Source organism: Myodes glareolus, chromosome 12 (assembly GCF_982192425.1).
Source record: "Myodes glareolus chromosome 12, mMyoGla1.1, whole genome shotgun sequence".
In the NCBI taxonomy this organism is placed as follows: Eukaryota; Metazoa; Chordata; class Mammalia; order Rodentia; family Cricetidae; genus Myodes; species Myodes glareolus.
The window spans coordinates 34,284,585-34,296,111 of NC_142037.1; positions in this window are offsets into that span (position 1 = coordinate 34,284,585).

The following is an 11,527-nucleotide window of genomic DNA, read 5'->3' on the forward strand; positions in this document are numbered from 1 at the left end:
CTGAAAATGTTGCCAGCACAAGTACAAGACCCTTCAGACCACCACGGTGTTTGCAGCCTCACTAACGACCTGGGTAAGATGGGGATGTCAACTTAAGGACGGAAGAGGAGCAGTCTCTGGGCCTGTCACTTGGATATGTGCAGAAATCATACTCTGAAATGAAAAAGGAACGTGTTTAGTTGCTTATTAAATTTCAGGTGCCTTCTTAGATAATTATTCTTGTTATAGTAGTCCTACAGACACATTTGTCTGTCAAGTACCATTTTACCTCCATTTTGTCTGTGGAAAAATGGAATTTAAAAACATAAAAGTATCCACAAGAGTAAGATTCTGCGGCCTTCATTGTGTCGATTAAGAGGATTAGGCTGTTTGCTCACAATGCTCAGGCAGGAATTGAAGAGGTGGAATTTGAACTCCAGGCTGTCTGAGCTCTTAGTCACACACCTTCATGTTTCTTAGTTATCTCTCTCTCTCTCTCTTTCTCTCTCTCTCTCTCTCTCTCTCTCTCTCTCTCTCTCTCTCTCTCACACACACACACACACACACACACACACACACACACACACACACACCCTTATTTCTAATGATACCCTGTGGGGTAGAAATCACCCTGAGAACAAATTGTGACTGCATAGCCCATAGCTGGGACAAATGGGTTATATACCATCTTAATACAAAGCACATTTGGAGGCTACAGAAATGTTAGTAAAAAGGACTGTTTTTCAGTGACCACAAAAGCACCACACAACCACAAGAGGATTATAAATCTGACTGACAACATTTCAAGATGGAGGTTGAGAGCCTACTACTAGTAGGGAGCTCGTCTCTTCAACCCACACTCTACAGCTTTTCCAGGCAACAGAGAGGCTATATTCACTTTCTTATTTAGTTCTTTGAGAATTTCAGAAAATGAGTTTTGACCATATTCACCCCTCCCCCAACTCTTCCCAGATCCACTCTCCCCCAACTCATCCAACTTTGTGTCCTGTTTTTGTTTTTACCCATCAAGTTCAGGATGTGACCATATCATCTGGGATGTGTGATTTCCCTCTAGAGTGTGACTGACTTACCATGAAGCAAAGAAAACTGGCTCCCTCTCCCAGAAGCTATCAACTGCAAGTGACTCATCAGCTAGGGGTGAGACTTCCCGTTCACCTCCATCCTCTATGCTGGAATTTGTCTTGGCTTGAGGTTGTACGTGCTGTCACAATCGTTATGAGTTCACGCACACCCTGCTGTGTCTTAAGTCTTGAGGACGTGGCTTCATTGCAGTCACCCATTACTTCTGGTTCTTACACACTCCTCCACCCCTCCCAAATGTATCCAAAGGTATGGGATGTGATTAAAAATGTCTCATTTAGAGCTAAGAATTCTTCAGTTTCTTATCCTCTGTGCATTGGTCAGCCGTGGTCTCTATTAATCACAATCTGTTGCAAAAAGAAGCATTAATCTATGGGTATGATAATAAGTCATTAGGAGTTAGTTTAATACTATGCTCATTTTATTTTTTCCTTCATCCATTTTACTACACATTAATTGTACCTAATTTGTGTCATAAATTGAGGGCACAATAAAAAGACCCAATCACTCTTTTGAGATGTTTCCAGTCTGGTAAGAGAAACAAGACGACTTCCATGGAATTACAGAAAGTGAGTGTGATTATCTTTTCTGCATTGTTGTTAGGCCTCTTCTTTAGTTCTAGGATAGAGCTATAGATAGAGGTCAGAGTGCTTCATCAGCTGTGCAAGAGGAGCTTCCTGAGGCTAGAATAATGCTATCCGCGAGTAATTAACTGTAAGCAACTCTGAAATGGGCATAGTACAATGTCTTATTTTAGTATTGGTCCTATTTTGGCATTGTTGGAGCCATGGAGACCTGAAGCAGGCAGGGCCTCCTGTTAAGAATAGAATGGCTCACATTGGACTTTGACCCTGTAGGGAATAAAGACTGTGGCGGAATTAGCTTGTGCATCTGCTTGGTTGTGCTGGAAGAACACCCTGGAGAAGCTTGGTGATGCAGGAGCCATTCAAGCTGCCAGTCGCTATTCAATGCTCTTCCCATTTCCTCCGTGCTTTGAGCCAGACTTGTTTCCAGCTTTCAGTTTCAGGTTAATCCTCAGAGCCTAGCTACATTTACAAGGCCTTTTAATAGCAAAGCATTTTACCAACATCCAAATGAGTTTTATTCTCCACTTCACCAGTGACGTGCTAGAAGATGTGCCAAGTAAGCAGAATGGATAATAAGTAGGTAAGCTTTGATGGCCAGCTTAGTTTTCCCCTTCTCTTTCTGTTGATAGAAATAGTTGATGTTTCTTTTATATTTTGTCATCTCTGTTGGTTAAATTTTGGGAGAACACAGAGTAAATGGCAGGAGGAAGAGCACATTAAGAGCAGAGACATAGTTATCTGATAAACACAAAACGCCACAGTGGAGTAAGGAAAAGCATAAGTTAGCATCCAAGTTTTGAACACAAGAACAGTCAGTTCACATCAGTACAGAAGGGCTGGAGCCGGACTACAGCAAGAAGAGGGAACGAGCTGCAAGTCAAAAGGAAAGAAGTATGGCTATGGGCAAAGGAGATGGAAGGAAGGGGGTGCATTTGATAAGCACTTAGGGTACAAACAGTAAAAGTGAACAACTAGGTGTGGGGGAGTGGAACTTTTAAAACGTCGTAGTTTTGTCACTGAATGCTTCTTTAGAACCTACTGTGACCTAACTGCTGCTGTCCACATTAGCCATCACATTTTGAACATCAGGGAAAAATCTCTGGAAGCTGAACACTTAGAATATGTTTGGAGCAAGAGAAAGAGAGAGCAGGCAAAAGAAATATTCCCTTCAAAGAAAACAAAGAAGCTTCAAAGAAAAGTGATGCAATTCAGGACCACTTAGTATGTTTCTTTTAAGGGCAGGGTACTCAGTATACACCTTCCCCGGGCTCTTTTTGCCTCCGGTAGCAGCAGGGACAATGGAGGTGGGGTTTTCCACTGCTCTCTGAGACCTCTTAGTTCTCCTAGACATCGCCACTTCTACCTTCACATCCTATATTGAATGGACTGTCTTGAACTATTATTTTATACATAAAGAAGTACTTCTTCAGTTAGGCTTCAGCATCCCTGACTGGGATCAATACTCATTATCTCTTGTGAGCTGAGCAGTGTCTTATTTACTAAACATTTAAATTTGTTTCCATCTACTTGCAACACCAGCACTCACGAGCTTAAGGCAGAAAGAGGTTTGAAGTCAGTTTGTGTTTCATCGTGAGTTCTCAGCCATCCTGAGCTAAAGAATGAGGATGAGGAGGAAGAGGATAAGGAGGAGGAGGAAAAAGAGAAATTAAAAAAAACCCTTAATCATATATTTTTATGAAGTTTTCTTCCATATGCCCACTTTGGTGACTATAACTCTTATATAAACAAGAATATTGAGTTATGCATCATCCATAGGCATGGGGGAGTGGGAACTATTGCTTTCTTGGCTCAGTACACAGATCTCTGATATAAGATCACAAGAGTCAAGACATACACAGAAGCAACATTCCCCAGCATCTCTCTGACATAGGACAAACTAGCTAAACTCAGGGCAATGATTATGTGTTCCACAGTCACAGTGTGAGATGTCAGAACAGAGATCCAGACCATGCTAAACTTGCCATCTTATAAAAATGTAGTGATGAATAAAAGAGGGAGGGGGAGAATGAGGAAGAAATTGTCAGAGTGGATCCTTTGGGCAAATTAAGAAGTACCACAGCCCTGCAGGGTGCAGCAAAGGAGCAATCTTCTTCACACCACCCCAGGAGCCAAAAGGTTCTCAGGAGTAGATGCTGCAGCTGGAGGAGAAGGAGCACGTACACTCTTGAAAGGGAATACGGAGTTCAGTTCCTCACTGTATCACTTTCCATGCTTCCCTGAATTACTTTGTCTTAGATCTCGATAGATAATAGTGAGTTTCTGATTTTGCACAATACATACAGTGAGAAGTTGATTCTAAAGACCTTATAGGGAACAATAGCCGTGTATATTGGACAATGACTACATTATTCCCTACAAAAACCAACTTCTCTGAATTAAAGGTCACCTGGACAAAGATTCCTGCAAGACGATCTAAAAGCAGTGGGATGAAACTTGCCCTCAATGCAAAGGCCATCGGTGCTTTGAATCTCATGCAACTGTGCAGCTCCTGTCTACTGTGATTTGTGGAAGGGATTCCGGAAAAGCCACCTCCTTCAATACATGCCTGATACCACTTTGAGTACATTTTTGTAATTTCACTAATTCTTTTTTTCTTATTCATTATTTATAAGTGTGTATGTTTGCCAGGTGTGTGCAGTGATCACTTAGGCCAGAAGGGGGCATAAGATGTCCTGGGGGTGGAGTTAAAGGATGTTGTGTGTGTCTGGAAGTAGTTGTTCAGAGCACAACACAGGTCCTCCTGCAAGAACAATGAGCACTCTTGACTGCGGAACTGTCTCTCCAGTCCCACAAGACATGTTTATGAAAGCTTTATGATATCAGAAACCTCAGTGAATATGTGGCACTGTAGGAGTCTGAGGTACTTACCAGTGGGTCTATCCAGCTCTTGGTCCCCTCACTGAGGAGGTTCAGTTCACTGGGATGTCAGCGTGAGACAGTCCTTCAGGACTAGCTGGGATGTTCTCGCTAGAACCTGCTAACACCAAAAAAGATAGAGAAAAAATTGAGGCTGAGGATTCATTCTACCACAAGCCCAACCTAAGAAGCTGCATTTTGTTGTGCTTTGAAAAGCAGACCTGGAGCAGAGTGTCTGCAGCAGATACAGTGCCCCTTTAGCCCGCCCTTCCCCGTTCAAGTGCCCATCTCAAAAAATAATTTGCTGGAGAAACGACCCAGAGAACTGGAGAAAGCTTATTCAAAGTCTTCATGGTTTACTTTTCCTGTTCTGGGGACAAAATCCCTGACAGGAACAACTGAAGGGAGGGATATTTACTGCAGGTCATAGTTTAGAGGGTCTGGTTCTTCCGAGTGGGAAAGGCATCGGAACTGGAGTAGTCAGGGCAGTGAGAGACTGGGGTGTGGATTGTCCACATCTTATTAGCTCATGTAGTAAAGGGAACTCGGGTTGGAAGTGGGACTAGGCTATATCCCTCTAATATCCACTTTGGGTACCTGTGTCCTAAAATTCCCCCAAATCTCCACAGCAAAGCTACCCACTTGCTACCATACACATGAGCCTGTAGAGGGCACTTCACATTCAAACCAGAGTTAAATGTATTATACTTGTGATAATCCCCCACACCCAGAAATGGGAAGACTGACCCAGTTTGGGTTGACTTCTCAAGACTTATAAATGAGTTCCAGTTCAAGAAACATATTGCTGTGTTGTGTTCTCTGTATGTTTACCTTATTTAAGGGCTTAAAGATACTTTTCAAAATTAATTACTTAAGTGTTTAGATCAGTGGTTCTCAACCTGTGGATCTCAACCCCTTCAGAGTAAAATGACCTTTTCACAGGGGACACATGTCAGATATCCTACACATCACATATTAACATCACAATTCATAATACTGGCAAAATTATAGTTATGAAGCAGCAACAAAAATAATTTTATGGTTGGGGGGCATCATCATAACATGAAAAACTGTATTAAAGGGTCTCGGCATTAGGAAGATGGAGAACCACTGGTTTAGACAAATGATCTCTGATCAACTGCTTCATGTCCTAAACCAGGGGAGCTGAACCCCTTCTTTTCCCTAAGTCAGATGGCAAGCAAAAGTTTGCACAGTACAGGATAACGTTTACCATCTTCTGTGTCCCAGGTGTCCTGCTGGTGAGGATGAGACAACTGAACACATGACATTCTACAGACTGGCAGATGGGATCGACACAGTCCTTGTCCCACAGTCTCACCTTCTAGGGAGGACACCATACGACATGCAGGGCCACCCAGCCTCTTTGGAAACACTGAACAATCAGAACTGTGGGAAGAAGGCTTTGGTCATCGGAAAGAGAGGTGAAGCCCCCGTCCTGTGACTGAGTTACTTGAGTGGTTCTGTAGTTGGCACGGAACTGGATCCCAGCATCCATGAATGAGCAGGAAGGAGAGCTCTTTGACCAGAGAGCCGCATCTGTGGGAACAGAGTGGAGAAGGAGAACAGCTTGCGGTTAGGCCTTCCGGATTCAAAAGCACCAGCATACTCTTAACATTGGGCTTAATTGTGTCTTTCTACCATGTAAGAATGGAGGGGGGCATAAAAGTATCACAGCTCTGCGGATGAGCAACATCTGTCCTCACTCTAGGTAACAGCGTTCTGCCAAGATGTAAGTGATGTTTCAGCTTGATCATGCACAGAGCATCTCTGCTGATCCACTATCGAGATATAACCAATGTAGTATACTGATGGAAGCCATGTCTTACTCCAGGGGACCCAATGGAACGTGGCATAGTTAAGCACTTGGCTTTGTGATCTGGGGCTTGAGGGCTTATTTACCTACCACAGAATTAGAGCCTAAGTAAGAAAGTATCAGCTTATGCAAACACAGGTATCTGAAGGCCGGTAACACAGCCTCATGGCTTTCTTCTGCAGAAATGTATTGACTAAGCTGAGAATTAAATAGTTTCAGCTTACCACAGGCAGACCTATATTTGAACAAGAAACAGAAAGGCTCTAAGTTGTTTCTGCTAATAAAAGACTCACAGCCTCTTCCCAGCATTTCTTCTGAGACCCAAGAGCTCTTGACTTGTGGCCTTCTGGCTTACTTCTTTTTTTTCTCTTCCAACTCTTCTTCCTTTAATCATAAACTCAGCGTGTGAATATTTGTTCCACATGTACTGCACCCTATTCTTACCTGTGTATGTGTCATGTGTGTCTAGGTGGGTATAGTCAGTAAAACTGAGAGAATTCAGATAGAGGAGTGGGTTATCCCTTCTGATTTGTGTCTCTGCTGACTCCAAAGCTGTTTACACGTGCCTCCTGTCACTATAGGATATTTATGCAAGCGTTATGTATGGATGACAGACATTTACATTTCATAAATTATATTCATTTTGAATTGAACAACAATAAAGCCATTTCTGAAAGTGGTTCAATAACAGAAAAAAATAAATTAAACTGAATATTAAAAATGGAGAGAAGAGTTTTAAAAAATTAAGGAAAAAAACACATGATACTGTGGTTTTGTCTCATATATCCACTGGACTGAGTCTTGGTAGTCAGATATTTGGTCAAATATTCCTCTGCATATTTCTATGAAGGTGTCTTAAGATGTGATTAAGACTTAACTTAGTGAAGTAAGAGGAGAATGGATCACTCTCCTCATTGTGAGTGAGCCTTGTAACACAACAAAACTGACTTGTCGGAGTCAGGACCTCCTGTGGACCTAAACTTCAACCTTTCTTGAGTTTCCAGTCTTCTGCTCACTGAGAAATTTTTTGCATTTAAATATTTCTAATTATCATGTATGTAGAGATTCATGTACCCCCCCAACAGCTGGTTTTGATTATTTGAACTATTAATTGATATAGAGTATATCATGAATATAACACTCTCCTTATAAGTGGACAGGCTCCTCTTTTTATCACTTAAGATGAAAACCAGAAAAGATGTGCATAATATTTTCCTCACCATTCTCCCAGCAGCCACGTTCAGAAGTGTGTTGGGTGTGAAAATGAGCATACTCTATCAATACTCATGACGGCATCCAACAACTGCATTCACTCCAAGAGTGCGATGAGGGGAAACTGAGCCTTGAACAAACATCTAAAAAGTAAACAGGTCAACGTGATCAGATATTAGGGAAAGTGTTTACAGAAGAGATTTCCTACATAAATAAAGTGTTCAGCAGCACCGGAAATCCCCCCAACAAATTAAGTATAAAACAAGAAACTGAGCATGAGATGGGTACAGGTGTATTTCTCAAAGACAGTTTCCACGGAGAGGGAAAGGCACACTGAGCAGGCTGTCCGTGAATTATTATTTATAAAGCTGTGCTCTGAAGGGTGGGAGATACATCCCTCTAATTAAAAAATGATTACAAGCTGAAAGAAACCAAGAAGGAAACAGTGAAGAGAAAGAGGATGGAATGAGGGGAGGGAGGGAGAGAAGGAGGTTGGGAAGGAGGGAGATTGGTTCTACAATGGAAGCCTGCAGCTCATCTTACTGGGTTTGAGATGAACTGGGAAAACTTGGGTCATAAATGGCGTATCTTTGTCTAGCTTTTGGAGGAAATTCAAAAAAATTTATATAGAACAGGTTTTTAATAGGTAATGTATACCTATGACATAAAACAGAATATTTTAAAACGAAGTCTCACTCTAGCCTTTGCCTAATAGCTCAGCTACCCCCTGAGAATAATTATTCCCGACCTTTCTAAAGATCGTTTCAGAGACAATTTATTAAAAAATAAGAAAATTAAAATATATTTAGCTGAATTCTTTTCATGCAATCATGCTCTTAGTTTTGATTATGACCATATTAGTTCATATTAAATTTAGTATGTTGTGCTTTTCTTTTTTATTTGTGCTTATTTCATTGTGCTTTTTACTATATTGTATGTTGTATTTAAGTTCTAGCAAGATATTCATCCAACTTTTCAGGCAGATTTTCAGTAGTGCAAATAGCTAGAAGAATTTTACCTGCCTACTTCAGAGATTTGACCATTAACATTTCTCTACAATTATCTGACCTCACATGTCCTCAACCATCCCTCATCAAGATGATATCAAGGCCAAATTTACTTCCCTAATAAATCAGCTATCTACAATCAAGTTTGTATTATGCTTAGATCAATGTATTATAAAGTCATTGATAACGTTTTTGCTAGGACAGATTTTCCAAACAGTTTGGAAGAAACTGGTCTTCCTTAGGAAGAACTGTGAAAAAGAATGTTGGCTTCTGAGCGGAGTTGATAGGTCTGAAGAGTGATGAGTCCCCTGGTGTCACCCCCCACTCCTGATAGGGGGTCTTGTCCAGTGGGAGGACCCCTCATCACTGCTGCTGCTGGGTAAGGGTTGGATTCCCTGCTTATCACAGTACCTCCCTCCATCAGGAACGTTTCTCTGAAACTGGAAGTTCTCTTCCTGTGTTCTACCCCTCCCCCTGCTCCCCTGGGGCTGAGATCCTAGCCTTGCTTTCTCAGTTCCTGCTAATACTATACTTGCTAACTTCTTCAATGTTTTCCCTACTCTTGAAGCCTCTGGTGTTTCCTTTCAGTACCTGAGATTATCTCTCTAAAATCACAACGCTCCCTAGACAGAGGACCCCGTTTGCTCAGATCCACTGAATAACCTGCTCCATTCTGCTGTGTTGCCTACTAAGTTGATCCATGTGGCCCAAAACGATGACCTTTGTTCCTGGCTCAAGGGGTTGACCAAGGGAGGCACTGATAGGGATAGGAAGATGGTGCAAGGGTGTGGCCAGGGGATTTTCCACTGCACCTTCCAAGCTAGGTCTATAAGCTGACTGCTTCCTTGACTGAGGACTCCACCTCTATGGGAGACTTCTCACCGCCCTTCTCTGTGGATTCCTGCAAAGAACTCTTCTCCTTCCTCATTGAGTTTATTAAACATAAAGTTTTCCTACTTTTATCAAACTCATGCCGAGACTTTAGTCACTTTAATCTCTGTCTGTGCTTTCTGCTTTAACAAGGGAAGCCTTGTTAAACTCTTCTCATTCCCAAGTGCCATCTGTTGTTTCTTCCCCTAGAACTTTAACAGACTTATTTGTAGGTATGTTTTTACATGTGCAAAACAAGCAGCAGACTTCTTTCTTGTCTCACAATTGTATATAAGATTGAGGCATAGATACTGGAAGAGACCACACCCTGTTTGCAGTGCTTAACGTGGTTCTCAAGAAGAAGAGGCAAAGAGACAAAGGACATGGAGGACATTTTACCCAAGTGGGAAGCAGTTGGTTTGCCGCTGATCTCCTGCTTATCTCTGCAGGGAAGGGTACCTAGGGAGGAGAGCACCTCTATCTCAGCTGGGAATGCAGAATTTTAACTGGCTTTTCTTTCTCCTCCAGATGAGCTCTGAGGAGGATGTTGGCAAACTATGATAATAACGAGAATTCAAAATTGAATGGGGTTAAGAAAAAGAGCATCATTGACCCAGATAAAATAGTATCAAGAGACCAGAAACCATAAGATGAAAGTTTGAACTTCAGTTCTACAAAGGGCTCAGTTTCCCTTGAGGTCTGGGTAACCGTGAGGTCTCTTTTGGTTCATAGAACACTTAGAAAATGAGAGGAGTGCTGTGGACTTTATCCCCATATAAATGCAAACCTAAAAAATAGCAGGCTGCTTCATAGATTTCCACGTGGGGAGTGCTGTGTCCCTGAAGGCCATCTGTGGACCCATCTCAAAATCAGCATTCCGGGGGCTGGTGATAGATTAGTGGATAAGAGCACATACTGCTCTTCCTGAGGACCGGAGTTCAACTCTCAACACCTACATCAGGTGGCTCTCAACTGCCTATAACCCCAGTTCCAGATCTGACCTCTGTGGGTGTTTGCATTCATGTGCACACATCTCCCCACCCCATACATACACACGTATACATAATTAAAATAATAAAATTAAATCTTTTTAAAAAGTCGGTGTTTTGGAACACGCTGACTCTGGTATCAACAGCAAGCCATAACACAGGAGGCTACTGAAACTGGCCTGTGATTAATACCCTCCCCCTGCTAGCCAGCCAGGCAGGACAGAGTGAGGGCTGCCTTCCAAGGAGACTCCCACTCTGTTCCTGTCAGGAGATTTGCTAGGCCGGGGGACTGCTCTCGGATCATTTCACCCATTTCCTAGAATGTCCTCCTTCTCAATTGCAGCTCTTTAGTCATTTTCAAAACCCAGGTTGCTCTATACAGAAAGAGGGGAAGAAAAAAAAATGGGGTCAAATTCTGACTTGAAGATGATGGGGTTCTGCTTCAGGACAGTGACCATATAACTTTAAACACTTTATCTAACATCTTTATCTTACGATTCTCTCTGGACATCAATACAGCCAGATAAAACCATTTTAAATCAAGTTTTCAAGTTTTTCAGGATCTTTTTTTAAATGTATTTCTTTCATGTGTATGAGTGTTCTGTCTGCATGTATGTCTGTGTACCACATTAATGCCTGGTGCCAACTAAAGTCAGATTAGGGTATCAGATCATCTAGAACCGGAGTTACATAATTGTGAGCTACTATGCTGTGGTCGGGACCGAACCCAGGTCCTCTGCATATCCAACAAGTCATCTTTAATGCTGAGCTGTCTCTAGCCTTAAGATGACTTAAAATTTTCTTTTTTGAATAGTGACTAACTCTAAGAGAGGCCAGTCCTAACTCTGGAGGGTCTCATAGGATTAACTAACAGGAGAGGTAGCCAAGTGTACTTTTTTGTGAGCTTTTGTTATGTTTCAAATGTGAACTAGAAGTCGGAATTAAACATTTTCCAAAACAGAAAGAGCAGTAAGCACACTTACCTGTAGCTACACGTAATCTCCATTCTGCTGGTGCCCTTGGACAAGCTTCTCTCCATCCACTGGCTCCTACTCACCAGCTCCTGCAGAC